At 42.8% G+C, this 17,860-nt stretch overlaps 1 non-coding gene across 1 annotated transcript; it reads right to left on the reverse strand.

The window, feature by feature from the left end:
• Window positions 1-13,709: 13,709 nt before the first annotated feature.
• Trnaa-cgc lies at window positions 13,710-13,782 on the reverse strand. Its single transcript has one exon. It is a non-coding gene; the product is annotated as a tRNA-Ala (tRNA).
• Between the last annotated feature and the right edge of the window lie 4,078 nt (window positions 13,783-17,860).

The raw sequence follows: 17,860 nt of genomic DNA on the forward strand, positions 1-17,860 counted from the left end.
CAGTTGTTGTTTCGTTGCAGCAGTTCGTAATGCAGGAAATGCGTCGTCAGAATGACCATGAGCAATCGTTGTGGTTACAACAGGATGGTGCCACGGCTCGGACAGCCAGAACGTCCATGACAGCCATACGCAAAATGTTTCCATAGCGTCGCCAGATTTATAGGCTTCTTTCGAGGGTATTTCCGGAATCTAAAGTCTGTGCTAAGGGGCGAACAACTGTTGAGGACTTGACAATCTCTTTGCAAGGTTATGTTCAGTGAACGTGACCGTGCTGAAAATTGCGTCGCCAACATAGTGTGCACGTAAAGGACATAATTAATATAAAAAAAACGAGATAACTAATAAAATTGTACGAAGTGTTCCTTCGAGTAATGCACTCTAACACGTATAGCTATATATCTTCATGGTCAAATGAAATATTTGTAAAAGGTCCTGGTTTTTGTCGCAACATGTACATCTAAATTAAATGAATATAGATAATGGATTATAGTCACTTTATCACTAATATTTCATAAAATATTAAAAGAAGATTTTCTTCAAATGATTGTCCGCATTTTGTCTGGTTTGATGCAGCCCGCCAACAATTCCTCTCACGTGCCAACTTTTCCACACAGAGGAGCAATTGCAATCTACACCCTCAATTATTTGCTGGGCGTATTCCAGTCTCTGTCTTACTCTAGAGTTTATATCCTCTACGGCTCCCCTAGTACCCCGGAAGTTATTCCAAAAAATGGCTCTGAGCACTATGGGACTCAACTGCTGTGGTCATAAGTCCCATAGAACTTAGAACTACTTAATCCTAACTAACCTAAGCACATCACACACATCCATGCCCAAGGCAGGATTCGAACCTGTGGTGTCACCGCCAGACACCACATTTGCTAGGTGGTAGTTTTAAATCGGCCGCGGTCCATTTAGTACATGTCGGACCCGCGTGTCGCCACTGTGTGATCGCAGACCTAGCGCCACCACAAGGCAGGTCTCGAGATACGGACGAGCACTCGCCCCAGTTGTACGACGACATTGCTAGCGACAATACGGACGAAGCCTTCCTCTCATTTGCCGAGAGACAGTTAGAATAGCCTTCTGCTAAGTCCATGGCTACGACCTAGCAAGGCGCCATTAGCCTTACCTAGTTTGAGAGTTATCGTATAAATGTCTCAAGACGAACGCTGTATTCATCAAAGAATAAAAGTTAAGTATAAAGCAGCTACGTACTTTTCTTGCTACCATTCAATAGTTACCCTGTTCCAGACTTGACGCCAGTCGGCGTGTGTGTACGCGTGCCTTTCTTTCGGCTCCCTTCCCAGTGTGGCGTAGCAAACTTGTTACGCCACAACAGAACCTGCGACCGGAGCGGTCGTGCGGTTCCAGACTGTAGCGCCTTTAACCGCTCGGCCACTCCGGCCGGCGGAAGTTATTCCCTAATGTTTTAATAATGTCCTATCACCCCGTCCCTACTTCTTGTCAATGTTCTCCATCTGTTCCTTTCGTGGCTGAATATGCGGAAACCTCCTCATTTCTTATCTTTTCAGTCCATTTAATTTTCAACATTCTTCAATAGCGCCACATCTCGAAGGTGTTGATTCTCTTTGTTCCGATTTTCCTACAGTCCACGTCTCACCTCCATACAGTGCTGTGCCCCTAACGTACATTCTCAGAAATTTCTTCCTCAAATTAAGACCTTTGTTCGATACGAACAGACTTCTCTTCACCAGGAACACCTTCTTTGCCAGTGCTAGCCCACTTTTTATGGCCGGCCGCGGTGGCCGTGCGGTTCTGGCGCTGCAGTCCGGAACCGCGGGACTGCTACGGTCGCAGGTTCGAATCCTGCCTCGGGCATGGGTGTGTGTGATGTACTTAGGTTAGTTAGGTTTAAGTAGTTCTACGTTCTAGGGGACTTACGACCTAAGATGTTGAGTCCCATAGTGCTCAGAGCCATTTGCCACTTTTTATGTCTTCCTCGCTCCGCCCGTGGCCGGCCGCTGTGGCCGTGCGGTTCTAGGCGCTTCAGTCCGGAACCGCGCTACTGCTACGGTCGCAGGTTCGAATCTTGCCTCGGGCATGGATGTGTGTGATGTCCTTAGGTTAGTTAGGTTTAAGTAGCTCTAAGTCTAATGGACTGATGATCTCAGATGTTAAGTCCCATAGTGCTTAGAGCCATTTGAACTATTTGAGCTCCGTCCATCATGGGTTATTTTGCTGCCTAGGTAGAAGAACTCCTTACTTTATCTACTTCGTGATCCCTAATTCTGATGTCAAGTTTCTTGCTGCTTCTCATACTTACGTCTTTCTTCGACTTTTTTTCAATCCATATTGTGTACTAATAACACTGATCGTTCCAGTCAACACGTCCTGTAATTCTTTTTCTTTTTAGTTGAGGATAGCAATGTCATCAGCGAATGTGATAATTGATATCCTTTCACTCCGAATTTTAATCCAACTCTTGAACCTTTATTTTATTTCTCTCGTTGTTTCTTCGATGTACGTATCGAACAGTAGGGGCGAAAATGAAATCTCTGATTTACATCCTTTTGATTCGTGCACTTCGTTCCTGCTCTTCCATTCTTATTGTTCCCTCTTGGTTGTTTCCCTATAGCTTGCTCCTATTTTTCTAAGAATTTCGAACATCTTCCATTTTACACTACCAAACGCTTTTCCCAGGTTGACAAAGCCGATGAACATGTCTTAATTTTTCTTCAGTCTTCCATTATCAACCGCAAAGTAAGAATTGCCTCACTGGTGCCTTTATCTTTCCTAAAGTCAAACCAGTCGTCATCTCACAGATCCTAGATTTTCTTTTCCATTTTTTTTAATAATATTCTTGTCATCAACTTGAATGCATGAGCTGTTAAGCTGACTGCGCGATAATTTTCCCTCTCGTCGGCTCTTCCTATCGTCCCGACTGTGTGGATGACGTTTTCCCGAAATTCTGATGGTATATTGCCAGTCTCATACCTTCTATATACCATCTTGACCAGTCATTTTGTTATCACTTCCCCCGATCACGAGGGTGAGTCAAATGAAAACCTTAATTTTTTTTTTAATATTATTTATTGTGCAGTAGTGGTACAAAGCTGTATCACTTTTCAACATAATCTCCCCCAAGCTCAATGCAAGTCTTCCAGCGCTTACAAAGTGCATAAATACCTTTAGAAAAAAATTCTTTTGGTGTTCCGCGCAACCACTCATGCACCGCGTGGGGTACCTTTTCATCAGAAGGGAACTTCTTTTCTCCCATTGCGTCTTTGAGTGGTCCAAACATATGGAAATCACTTGGAACAAGGTCTGGTGAGTATGGTGAATGCGGAAGACACTCAAAATGCAAGTCTGTGATTGTTGCAACTGTTGTACGGGCAGTGTGGGGCCTTACATTGTCATGTTGCAAAAGGACACCTGCTGACAGCGATCCACGTCGCTTTGATTTGAATGCAGGCCGCAGATGATTTCTTAGGAGACCTGTGTATGATGCACTGGTGACAGTGTTCCCTCTAGGCATCTAATGCTCCAAAATGACGCCTTTTTCGTCCCAAAAGAGAGTCAGCGTGACCTTCCCTGCTTATGGTTCTGTTCGAAACTTCGTTGGTTTTGGTGATGAGGAATGGCGCCATTCCTTGAGCGCTCTCTTCGTTTCTGGTTAGTGGAAGTGAACCCAGGTTTCGTCCTCAGTAACGATTCTTGCAAGGAAGCCATCACCTTCTCGTTCAAAGCCCCGAAGAAGTTCTTCACAAGCATCAACACGTCGTTCTTCATTTCAGGAGTCAGCTGCCGTGGCACCCATCTTCCAGATACTTTGTGAAACTGGAGCACATCATGCAGAATGTGGTGTGCTGGCCCATGACTAATCTGTAAACATGTTGCAATGTCATTCAGTGTCACTCGGCGGTTTTCCTTCGCTATGGCTTCAACTGCTGCAATGTTCTGTGGAGTCACAACTCGTTGTGCCTGACCTGGACGAGGAGCATCTTCCACTGAAGTCAAGCCATTTTCGAACTTCCTACTCCATTCGTAGACTTGCTGCTCTGACAAACATACATCACCGTACTGAATCTTCATTCGTCGATGAATTTCAATAGGTTTCACACCTTCACTAGGCAAAAACCGAATAACAAAACGCTGTTCTTCCCTGGTGCAAGTCGCAAGTGGGGCGGCCATCTTTATACCGATATTGCGACGGTATGTGTGCATCTGCACTATGCTGCCACCTACAGGCCATTCCGCATGCTGTTTGTAGCTCGCTTACCAACTTACAGGATAACGGCGCGAAATTTCGATTTGTTATTACAAATTTAAGGTTTTCATTTGACACACCCTCGTATTTTAGAAATTCCGATGGAAGTTATCCATCGCTTCTACCTTATTTGATCTTAAGTCTTGCAAAGTTCTTTTAAATTCTGATTGTAATACTGCATCTCCAATTTCTTCCATGTTGACTCTTGTTTCTTCTTGTATCATGTCATTAGACAAGTCTGCCGTCTCGAAGAGGCCTTCAGTGTCCTCTTTCCACCTATCCGCTCTCTGCTATGCATTTAACAGTGGAATTCCCATTGCACTGTTAATGTTACCACCTTTGCTTTTAATTTCACCGTAGGTTGTTTTGACTTCTCTATATGCTCAGTGTGTCTCTCCCTCGATCACTTTTTTACGATTTCTTTGCATTTGATGGGACGAATTTCTTTTTCGTTGGCGTCCGATAGCCTATCAAGGAGGAACCTACCAACGCAACGTATTAAAGCTGTGATCTTCTGGTCAATTAGGCCACGTCAACTCAACGTTGCGGTCTATTGGGATCTTCCTCAGCAATCTTGTGGCGCCTTTGGTTCGCTGAGCACTGTCACAAAACACTTGCCAAGGCAGGTGCTTGGCTGTCATCCTGTCTCCGCCTCAGAAAATACTGCACACAAACAGTTAAAGCTCGATAACAGTCAGAACCAAGATTACATAATTGAGGGACAGATGGCGCATATTGCGTTCCCTCTCTCCCCGCCCCTTGGATTAATTGACGACTGTGGTGACAGGAAGGGTATCCGCCCATAAACCTAAAATAAAGTTTTACAAGTAATGAAATAATCGGACTCCATACAGCAGAGGAATCGCTAGAAAATTCGTGAGCTATCAGCATTGAGTTGGTAGTGAAAGAGATGGGGCAAGTTACTAAAATATTACTATTATATTCCATCTAGTTGTCGTCTTGATTGCGGCAGTAAGTCTACTTCCTTGACGGGGGGAAGCCAGAATGCTATAGTTGTCTCATCTATTGATATTACAGTCATCCGTGGGGATCTTACCTGCTACTTGGACTTAAACAACAAACAAAACATTATTTGAAGACGAAATGTAAAACTTTCTAATTGCCAAACCTCAGATTTTTCGAGAGAGTGAAAAAACAATGTATCTCCATTTTTACATAACTGATTAGCGTAAATAAATTTGGGAAGGTATTCTGATACCACAGAATGAAGCTGTTAACAGCATCGCCGCAAAACGTAATGAGACATATGAGAAAATAAATTATCCAGAAAGTTTTAGGTGCTTTACCAGGAAACTGACTGGTCTATAAGAACGTTTTTACAAGTTAATTTTTGTTAATAAGAAAACAGAAACCAGCCTCTGTTAATCTTGCTATTTACTCGCACAAATAGCTGAGTTACTGGTTTCCAACCCACACGTTCATCTCGGGACGACCGCTCAAGTTTCCATTACGTTTCTTGTTGTTTACATTAGTTGTTGATTGTTTTTGTATTCAACAAATAATGTAAGCAATAACAAATGTAATATAAACGTGAAGCTGAACCTGTCTTTTGGAACCTGGGAACGGGGCTGCTTGCGTAAATAAACAGCGTTATTGACAACAGTTGTTTGCTGCTTTCTTCTTTTCAAGGAAAAACTTGTATTTTGTACAGACCGGTCTGAGGAATGCCAGTTTTAGTCAAAACAGGAGGAAGGAAGTTCTAGTTCCAAGTGGCATTAATACTGAAGTGCTACGTTTCATCTGTGATAACGTAAGTGCAGAAGTTCAGCATTAGCTTTTCAACTCGTACAACTGCAGTCAACAAGAACAACTTCTCCAAACTTTTAAATTTTAATAACTGCAGAAGAAAGCTCAGCTTGGGACAAAGGACATTCAGCATCTACTGACGCATTTTTGAAAGACATTCTCCATGATTTGGCATCTAGACCAAATCTAGGAACACGCTATAGAATACCGTGAACACAACAGCATTGAAAACACGTTTTGTGGAAAAATGGCAGTAACAAGATTTATCACTTCCTCCCTTCACTTGTCTTACATTCTTATGTTGTTAAGGTTATGTTCTCGTATTTCTCCTCCCGCTAACAGAACCATTAGTCATGTCAATAACGTAAAACGCTTTCCCCCAATAGCACTATCAATCCTCTCACGGTGAAAGCAAAGTATAACATTATCAGATTTTATTACATTAGCAATGTACCGATAATTTAACTCCTCTGAAAGGATTTCGAAGTGACCGTGACTGTGCTTAATGGATAAAGTATCGGACAGAAGTTTGTTTCTCGAAAAGATTACTGTTGAAAGAAAGGAATAGCAGAATAAACAAGATTCGAACCAAGGTTAAGTAAACTGTAATTATGTAAAGACAACTGTCGCCCGCCTAATTAAACAAATTTATACGGTGTACTGTTTGTAAGAAAAGTTAACTATTGGTATTTACTTTACTATAACTTTTACTTTACTGAAATACTATTTTGTTTATGGGACACGAGACAGAAGCACATTTTAGCAGGTAATATATCAGTAGTTTGGCACTCGGGAGGGGTATTATAAAGTTGTCAACAATTAGCTCACAGTATAATCTGTATAATAAAGCAGCCAATTAATGATCATTGCAAGTGGATGATGTACTTATGGTGGAGCACTACTAACTTGGTCGTAATGTTCCTTTATTGGTTTGATCATTGGACACTACTTTCATTGCAGCGGTATTCAGATAATTGTATTATTTCTAATGATCATGTAAAACTTGACGGGAATTCCATCCGCAACAAAAGTGGCTTGGAGGGAATGGAAAAAGTGGATCTGGCTGTCTAACTGCAAAGACTCTTTTATGGCAAGAGTTGATAGGTGGCCAGCAGCCAAGCATCTTATGAACTGACGAGGCAAGAAGAACAGCAAGACTATGTAATATAGCCTTATTATCAAGGAACACTCTCTTCCTTATACTACTTAGTTCAAATGGAACATATGATACTAGGATCTAGTAGAGTTTAAATTGCTGCAGCCGTTCGAGTATCAAAGTTCACAAAGGTAAGAGAACTCGCAAATGCACTTTGTTAATGCTGTAATTGTAATCTGAAATTGAAAACTGGCTTGAATTAGCATGGGGACACAGAAACTAAACAGTCTGTAGATTTAGATCGAGCCTGACCATTTTTGTCACAACACAATATGAAAAAACTGTTAACTACATACACATGAAGCCCTGTTACTTCCAAATCTGCATAATAATTGCTGCTTACGCTGGCTGTTCAAGTCTACTAGCCAGCAACTATAACGAATCGTCACTATTTGTGCGGGTAGCTGTAATAGTGTACTGAGACTTCACTAAGAAGAAACTTTAAGCTAAATACTTTAAATCTACTCATAGTATTTGCACTATGGTGAAACTTTAACGCCGGCCGCTGTGGCCGAGCGGTTCTAGGCGTTTTAGTCCGGAACCACGCTGCTGCTACAGTCGCAGCTTCGAATCCTGCCTCGGGCATGGATGTGTGTGATGTCCTTAGGTTAGTTAGGTTTAAGTAGTTCTAAGTCTAGGGCACTGATGACCTCAGATGTTAGTCCCATAGTGCTTAGAGCCATTTGAACCATTTTTGAAACTTTAACCATCCTTTTATGAAAAATTCATGAAGTACTTCAAACGTCGGCTGACTGAATAATTAGGAAGTTTACTACTCCATAAAAGTTACTAGAATTTTGTTAAGGAAGGTAAGTGAGTCTCTGTTCAATAAAATGATATAGAAATATTGGAACACTGGAATTAGAACCGCGTCTGTGTAAGTGATTAAGAATAAAATACGTGTGCTCAACACAAAGTATAGCGAACACAAACTTATTATTGAATGAGAAACCGCATAAATGGTCCATGCAGTTATAGAGTGCTCAACTGAATGTTTCAGATGAAATTGCTGGCAGTGACGATCTGCTGTGACCATTCAAAAAGGATGGCAAAATTATCTATGGCTTTTGCTGTGTAACAATCTCTGAAGATGCTATTCTTCTTGTCGGAGTTTCCTAGTATCACAAGCTGCGACATTGTCGCGAATAAAATAGTGACCCGCGTATACAATAAGTTTTCTTTAATTTACATCTATGGTCACAAATTTTTTTGTTAACTTATTACCGGTTTCGGTCTATAATGACCATCATCAGATCTGTTTTATAAAAACAAAGCCGGCCGGGGTAGCCGAGCGGTTCTAGGCGCTTCAGTGTGGAACCGCGCGGCCGCTACGGTCACAGGTTCGAAGCCTGCCTCGGGCATAGGTGTGTGTGATGTCGTTAGGTTAGTTAGGTTTAAGCAGTTCTAAGTTGTACGGGACTGATGATCTCAGATGTTAAGTCCCATAGTGCTCAGAGCCATTTGAACCATTTTTATAAAAACAAAGTCCTAATGTGCTGTACATTTGACGTTGCCACTATGGCTGCAGTACATTAGGACTTTGTTTTTATAAAACAGATCTGATGATGGTCATTATAGACCGCAACCGGTAATATGTTAACAAAAAAAATTGTGACCATAGACGTAAACTAAAGGAAACTTATGGAGTTTCCTAGTACAGAGCTAACGAAAGTACGTCATGAACAATAAGCATAATCACTTCCACATCTGAGGCTATGTTACATAATCTTGCTGTTCTTCTTGCCTCGTCAGTTCATAAGATGCTTCGTTGCTGGCCACCTACTAACTCATTCCATAAAAGAGTCTTTGCAGTTCGACAGCCAGATCCACATTTTCCATTCCTGCCAAGCCACTTTCGTTGCGGAGGGAATTCCCATCAAGTTTTACATGATTGCAAACCTACTTTCCCTGTGCATGAACCACTGTTACAAGTGAAGTTATAACACTTCCATTTTTTTACAGATATTTTTTTTAAAAGATACATCCATTAATTAATTACATTGGGATAAACTGCCATAAATAATATAAAATATTTACATAGGTGTTACAGCAAAGAACTTGGTGATAAAGGAGTCACGTTAAGTAAAAACAGACAAAGTAGTTAGATAAGGTTAGGTTAGGTTAGTGTTGTTTAACGTCCCGTCGACAACAAGGTCATTAGAGACGGAGCGCAAGCTCGGGTTAGGGAAGGATGGGGAAGGAAATCGGCCGTGCCCTTTCAAAGGAACCATCCCGGCATTTGCCTGAAACGATTTAGGGAAATCACGGAAAACCTAAATCAGGATGGCTGGAGACGGGATTGAACCGTCGTCCTCCCGAATGCGAGTCCAGTGTGCTAACCACTGCGCCACCTCGCTCGGTAGTTAGATAAGACAAACACAGGTAATATTGATGATAGTAATACAGCCCGACCACCGTCATTCTGGCATTCCACTAGCTCAGATAGATATAAACTTACTTTTAAACGGGTTTCGCGTTTCTTTTGTAATGATAGCTTTACTCTTACTTATGCAAACGGTTAGCTGCAGTAACTTGTGTGGTATCGTACAGAGATAGCTGTGGCACATTACAGATGACAACGTGGACCAGTACTGCAGGCATAAGGATGTCTCGCTGCTATCCGCAACAGCTCTCCATAAGACCTGCCCTCGCTCCCAGTATAGCAGCCCCCTCGCTCTGAGGTCAATATAGTGTCGTGCATGTAACAGCTAGGGCAATGAACATCATAGTGTGTGATCAACAAGTAGTTAAAGTTTCGATGAATTTGAACTGTTGTAAATGTCAACCACTGCACTGCATGAGAACAGTTTGATAATCTGTGCATTAGGGGATGCTTTCATATCCAGTGACAGTTCTAAAATTATCAAGCAAACCTGTGATAAAGAAGTGTGTCAAAGTTAAGTAAATCTTTTATTCACTTATATAATAAACTTAAATCATACTTCACGTGTTAGCGTTTGATGAATCTTCTCCGAGACCAATCAAACAACCACAATTATGGATGGACGGAAGTAGATTCATCTGGTCACAACAACTTGTTAAACCATTTTACAGGGTGGAAATTAGGTCCCACACTCTTCTTGTTTGCATTGTGAACACAGCTTCCTTTCAGGACCTATGCATGGAAACATTAGCATCACAATTCACCATCAGCGTTTCCCTCAAGAATCCACTTCAGATGCCAAACTGTTGCTGCCACTGATGCGGAAGGCACGGAAAGACAGAGTATTTCGCATCGGTTGCTTCTGGGCTCAGTGGACTCAATTTCACGTCGAAGACCACCAGCAGGTCAATCTTCATTACCTTCACAGCGTAACTATTTCTAAAAATTGTTTAGAATCTTTCACAAATGCTTCCGTTGTTCCTATTAGATGCTTCTGTTTTTCCATAAATAACTTACTAAAATTTATGTTGGAGAGATAAATCCGATCATTATAGATCTCAGTGGACATCCTTCATTGTGGCAGTTTGATTTGTGATATGTGCTTGTGGTAAGGTGTTTATAGGTATATATGGAGCACAATAAAAGAATGCATTTAAAATAAGCAAATCACACAGGGTAAAACACTTGGTGACTGCAGTAGAAAACACCAGGTGGACAGTGAAGGGCATACGGATTTTAAAATCTCCGACAGCTACCCAAAGGATGTAAAGAAAATCCAGCTAGCAAGTAGTACCTGTAACAATGAGTGTAATTTACATAGATATGACAGTAAAGGCTTCCGGGTTCGTGGCTGTTATGTATCAGGGAATTAACTACCCATCCACGACTCACAAGGAATACAACTATAAGAAAGCCGTCTAGGTGGTTCAAATGGCTCTGAGCACTATGGGACTTAACATCTATGGTCATCAGTCCCCTAGAACTTAGAACTACTTAAACCGAACTAACCGAAGGACGTCACACAACACCCAGTCATCACGAGGCAGAGAAAATCCTTGACCCCGCCGGGAATCGAACCCGGGATCCCGGGCGCGGGAAGCGAGAACGGTACCGCACGACCACGAGCTGCGGACGCCGTCTAGGTGGTCCGACAGCAATTATACACTGACGAAAAATAATCGCAGCTGCAAAAAATTACTGGTTTACAGTACTGAAACTTCGGGAATAAGTTTCTCCAGATACCATACGTAACGGATTCAGATTACAAGATCACAAGTTAGTGTTAGCTGGAGATACGTCATCACAAATGTGAAATGCTGTTACATTTGTAACAGGTGTAACCGTCAGAATTTTTAACGAAAGCATGCGGATGTGCATGCATTGTGTTTTGCAGGTACGGTATGCCTGTTTGTGGGATGGAGTTCCATGCGTGTTGCACTTGGTCTGTCAATGCAGGGACAGTTAATGCTGTTTGTGGATGTCGCTGGAGTTGTCGTCCGACATGTGCTCGATTGGAGACTGACCAGGCGATCGAGCAGGCCAAGGCAACACGTCGATACTCAGTAGGGCATGTTGGGTCACAACAGCGGTATGTGGGCGAGCGTTAACCTGTTGGAAAACACATTGTGGATGCTGTTCATGAATGGCAGCACAACAGGTAGAATCACCACACTTACGTATAAATTTGCAGTCTGGGTGCGCGATATAATCACGAGAGTGCTTCTGCTATCACACGAAATTGCAATTCAAAGTCCGGATGTACGTCCAGTGTTTATTTTTTACTTTTTTATTTACACTTCGAGTTCCGTAGGACCAAATTGAGGAGCAAATCTCCAAAGTCATGGAACGTGTCAGTAGATGAAATTACAACATATAAGTAATAACAGATAAAAATAAATATTTATAAACCCCGAAAAATTCAGTCCATAAGTTTAAGTAAACGCAATCAACAATACAATAAGAATCAGGTTAATTTTTCAAGGAACTCCTAGACAGAATAGAAGGAGTGGCCCATGAGGAAACTCTTCAGTTTCGATTTGAAAGCGCGTGCATTACTGCTAAGATTTTTGAATTCAAGTGGTAGCTTATTGAAAATGGATGCAGGCGTATACTGCACGCCTTTTTGAACAACAGTTAAGGAAGTCCGATCCAAATGCAGGTTTGATTTCTTCCGAGTATTAACCGAGTGAAAGCTGCTTATTCATGGGAATAAGCTAATATTGTTAACAAGAAACGACAATAAAGAATATATATATATATATATATATATATATATATATATATATATATATATATATATATTGGGATGCCAATGTCAAAATACCCAGACACGTGAACAGGAGTCGACAAGTTGTTCGCAAACTTATTGCCGCAACTGCCAGTTTCTGAGCCAAAAATATCCTTTTAGAATGGGAAGAGTTACCCCAAAATATAACACCATGAAAATAAGCAACGTAGACTAATTTTCGTGTCGAGCGATCACTCACTTCTGATACCGTTCGAATAGTAAAAACGACAGTATTAAGTCTTTGAATCAGACCCTGAACGTGGGTTTTCCAAGACAGCTTATTATCTATCTGAACACATAGAAATTTTAACTGTTCAGTTTCAGTAATCATATGCTCGTTCCGTGAAATTAAAATGTCAGGTTTTGTTGAATTGTGTGTTAGAAACTGCAAAAACTGAATCTGACTGTGATTTAGAGTTAGTTTTTTTTGTGCAAGTCATGTACTGTACTATTTGAAACCGAGCCATTGTTGCACACAACGTCCTTTATTACCAAGCTAGTGTCATCAGCAAACAGAAATATTTTAGAGTTGCCTGTAATACTAGAGGGCATGTCATTTATATAAATAAGGAACAGGAGTGGCTCCAACACTGATCCCTGGGGCACCCCCACTTGACAGTACCCCACTCAGATCCCTCATCACATCCGTTATCAATACTGTGAATAACATTATGTAGCACACAGATACATTGATTGCAGACCATCAACTGAACAAATGCACGTTCATCACAGGCACCGAGAAAGAACCAGTTTTCATCAGCGAACGAGGCAGGCCTGCACCCTGCACTCCACTGAGCTCTCGCTTGACACTACTGAAGTAGCAGATGGTAGTGGTTTGGGGTCAGTGGAATGCACTCTCCAGGGCGTCTGTCTCGGAGCTGTCCTTGAAGTAACCTATTTGTTACAGTTCGTTGTGACGCTGTAGTGGAAACTGTAGCACCAATTGCTGCTGCAGATGCAGTACAACGTGAATGAGCCTTACGCTGAACACGATGGCCATCCCTCTTGGTCATTCCACATGGCCATCCGGAGCCCAGTCTTCTTGCGACTGTACATTCTCGTGACCACCGCTGCCAGCATTCATCTAACAGTGGCTACTTTCCTGCCAAGTCTTTCTGACACATCCCATGAGGAACATCTACTTGTCGTAGCGCTGTTACACGACCTCCTTCAGACTCAGTGACAAGTTGACAAAGGCGTCGTTGTGGTGGTGGTGGTGGTGGTTAGTGTTTAACGTCCCGTCGACAACGAGGTCATTAGAGACGGAGCGCAGGCTCGGGTTAGAGAAGGATTGGGAAGGAAATCGGCCGTGCCCTTTCAAAGGAACCATCCCGGCATTTGCCTGAAACGATTTGAGGGAAATCACGGAAAACCTAAATCAGGATGGCAGGAGACGGGATTGAACCGTCGTCCTCCCGAATGCGAGTCCAGTGTGCTAACCACTGCGCCACCTCGCTCGGTAATGGCGTCTTGGTCGCCTAACAGGCGTTCTTGACTAATATCAACTCACCACGTCCAATCTCGAAGGTAACTAACGCTCACAACCCTTACAGACTGTATTTAAAGCAAACTTGATTTGCATCCTCATAGTGGCCCTACCAGGGCCACTCTTATGCGACTGTTGGTTGGTTTATGGGATTAAAGGGACCAGACTGCAGCGGTCATCGGTCCCTATGCGACTGTCGAGACATTATTTTTCAGATATAGAAACACGCCCGTCAAGTGTCGTTTACGTTGCACGGTTTCTTCTTAGTATTGTAATTTTTTTCCGTCAGTGTATTTTGGTAACATTCCCTATCTCTTTCACTATCGGCTATCAGTAAGGACCCAAAGACGGTGGCCCACCAATGGAAACTTGAAGAATTATACCTAAAACTGCTACTAATGCAACTGGTAGACGGTTCGATACAGACGCAAAATATCCCGTGAAAACATAATGACAAAGTTTCAAGAACTAACTTCAAGTGATGAATTTAGGAATGTACTCACAACCGTCCCCGTATCGCTCAAGTATGGATCGCTACAGTAGGTAAAATAGTAAGCGATTTTATTTAAAATAACTGAAGTATTATTATAACGCTTTATTTAAATTTTTGCATGATTAATTAATTAGCTGGAATTTTTATTTAATCTTTCATCGATTAATTATTAGATGATTAAGTGAGTTCGGTGTATTTTGAACAGCTCACAAAATTCCAGAGAATCGATAGAAGTGGTAGGACAGGTCTCCGAAGGTCTCGTCGGTCAGCTGCAACTCCTCTAAATGAAATTCTGTCGCCTGAAAACTTGATTTTGGCTTTGTTATCGCACGCAGAATACTCGGAGCCTGCATTTGGTCAAATGACGTATGGATGTCCTTGCCGGAAACCCGTATTTCACAAATGTAACAACGGGTTAATAATTCTCCCTATGAATTTATCGTGACAGCAAATTCGCCAGGAAATATTCAGAAAACAATGTCCGAAAATTCTGTGGCAGTACTTCTTTTTATTTATTTATTTAATTTTTCATAAGGGCCTGAGAGAAGGGTCGGGGGCAAAGAGGCCAGGGGTCGTCTTCCGAGGAGAGAATTATTGGATCAAATTCACTTACATATATATATATATATATATATATATATATATCACGGGATCCTACTACCGCCACCAGAAGCTTTCGTCTTCGCGCAATGATTGTAAGGGGGCTTCCTCAAAACCGTATGCTCTTAGGATCAGTCGTGTGCCGTGAATCATTTTTAAGTGTGACTTCTAGTACTCGGAACGCCCCAGTAGGCAGGAGGATCCTCGAATAATGCGTCTAAATAGTTCGATAGTCGTGTGCGGTACAATGCCTGGTGGCGGAACGCCTCATGAGTCGTTGTCAGGTTGACCCACAAGTCCAGAGCGCTTTCGGGAGCGGCTTGCAAAATGTAATACAGCACCATGCCCTTCAGCCAGTTGACGGCATTAGTTCTTGTAGTGGGAAAGTAATGGTGTCTGGGTGTAGGAGTTCGTCCGGCGTGACAGACTCTGGCTGTCATCGCAACAGAAGCGCCAGCATACGTCGTACAAGCTCTGACCGTCACAGCACATGTCAGGCGGTGCACATCCGAATCGACGACGGCACAGTGCGGACACAGAGGTTCGTCGGTGAGACGGATGGAATAGAGGTGCTGGCGTATGGCTAATTTTCCGTTCACCACCACATATCTTAAGGAACGAGCGTACGTGGGCAGGTATGGTGTGTTGACGGCTCGACACACCCTGGTCCGGCGGATGGTTGGGTGTTGTCATTCGACGTAGATGCGGTAGTAATCTCTCGTGCTCGGCGTCCTCGTCGCCGCTAGATCCTGGGTCATGTAACTCAATTCGAAGAGAAAATCGCGGATGTGGACAAGAGACGGAGCTATGTTGCCCACGGCGACCAGTAGAAGAATATCTCGCGGCGCGACTACCAGTGGCAGCGTCCCCGTCAAACTGCTGTTGGCCGCGGTCCATGCGAGCCGCATTCTTCGTAGGTGTAATGCCCGCGCGCGGTTGTGGACGTGAGTCAACCCCAGGCCCCCTGCCAGTGGAGGCCTCGTTAAAGTAGTGTAGTGAAATTTGAATATATGGCCTGCACTCACGAATTGTCCGTACGCCGCCTGGGTAGTGCGGGCCATGGCGTCTGTTAGCGCAAAATGTGCGCAAAATAATTAAATTTGGACGCTAGGTAACGCGTTCGGAGAATCATATCCATATTGCTGAATCTGCAATCACAGAGCAGCGCTCGTGTCCTTTGTAGTAGCCGGCGATATGTGGCTGGCGCAGTTCTGCGAACTGTACTGGAGAACGGCACCGCCAGAGTTTTCAGTGAGGGAGGGGATCGCTGTTGGCTGTAGGAGGCCTCTCCCGACATCCATGGACGTCGTCTTGCGCATGTTGACCGCGCTGCCCGATACCGCGCCGTAGCGGCACAACCGCTGAAGCGTCGGTTAGATTTCGGCGCTCGACCGCACCCACAGCACCACGTCGTCTGCGAAGGCAGCACATCGGAAGGTCAGGTCTCGAATACTCAACACATACAAACTCAGATCACTCACTTCTGGGTAAATGAAAAAGTTGTATACCTTAAAATTCGGATATTCTGTTCTCTTGAAAGTAGTACAACGATAGGGGATGAAACGGGAATATGTCGATATGTCCCACAAAAAATTCTCCTCATAAAAGTTACAATGGCTGCGTACTCTCTGTACCAGATTCTCTCTCCAAGGAGAAGAGATACATCCACAGAACGTCTAGCGTGCTCTCGTAGTCCGTAGAAACTTTTCACGACAGATTTGAAAAAGCCCTTTAAGCCCTGTAGAGACGGAGAAATTTCTCGCGCCGTAACTGGAGTAGCGCGTAAATTGTTTCGTATGAACTGTTACCTTGCGTGCCATCTGGTGCCGTGCCACCGCAACTTGTAAATAACATGCAATCAAACGAAGCTAAATTCCGCAACACATGGCTGCCATTTGAGTGCATACGTCTGCTTGTTTTTGCAACCGGTAGTGCACCGTATCATAATGCAGTGGTTCAAAATGGTTCAAATGGCTCTGAGCACTATGGGACTTAACTTCTGAGGTCATCAGTCCCCTAGAATTCAGAACTACTTAAACCTAACTAACCTAAGGACATCACACACATCCATGCCCGAGGCAGGATTCGAACCTGCGACCGTAGCGGTCGCGCGTTTCCAGACTGTAGCGCCTAGAACCGCTCGGCCACACCGGCCATAATGCAGTGGTCTAAGGAAGCTATAGAAATTCTTATTGAGGCATACAGACACAAAACATGTCCTTATGACACAAAATCACCCACATACCATAACAAACACTCTAGAAATTACGCACTCGACAAAATAGTTGATTCATTGAAGGAGATTAGATTTTCGTCTCATGCTGAATTTATAGCGAAGATGAAAAGTTTGCGCACGACGTTTATGTCAGAATTTCATAAAATAAAAGCTTCGACGGTTTCGTTATTTTGCGAGATCACGTTCTGGCAAGTAAAAGGAATTTGCAGCGCAGAATTCTCACAAAAACGCGTGGACTACACTAAAAACTGTAACGTCACACTAAGTAATAATTTCTTATACTTCAGTTTCCTCTGTAGTCAGCACAGTAAGTGAAAAAAACTAAGCTGATAACTGGTTTGTCCTGGCGAACTTCACAAGATAAGCTATACTAACAAATATGCAGTGTGTACGAATAGCTCAGCTGTCTGATGCGTTTAGTTTACAATTCGAATATTGTGGGTTTGAACCCCACTAGTGTCCATATCTTTTTTCCTTTGTAACTTAAAATTAAATAAGTTGTGAAACTGAGTTCATCGCCCATGATCTTGCACAGTGTCTCGTACTGGCCATAAATATCGTCACAAAAAGTATAAGGCACACACTGCAAGCTGTGTACAATAGTTATCATTATTTTTCAGGATGTCTGTCTTGTCAGTGACATCCCAGAATCTCACATTGATGTTTGTGAGGATTTCTTAATTATAGAGGAATGTGAAGTTACAGTTTCAACTGGTAGCT

The sequence above is a fragment of the Schistocerca piceifrons genome, chromosome 1, assembly GCF_021461385.2.
Source record: "Schistocerca piceifrons isolate TAMUIC-IGC-003096 chromosome 1, iqSchPice1.1, whole genome shotgun sequence".
In the NCBI taxonomy this organism is placed as follows: domain Eukaryota; kingdom Metazoa; phylum Arthropoda; class Insecta; order Orthoptera; family Acrididae; genus Schistocerca; species Schistocerca piceifrons.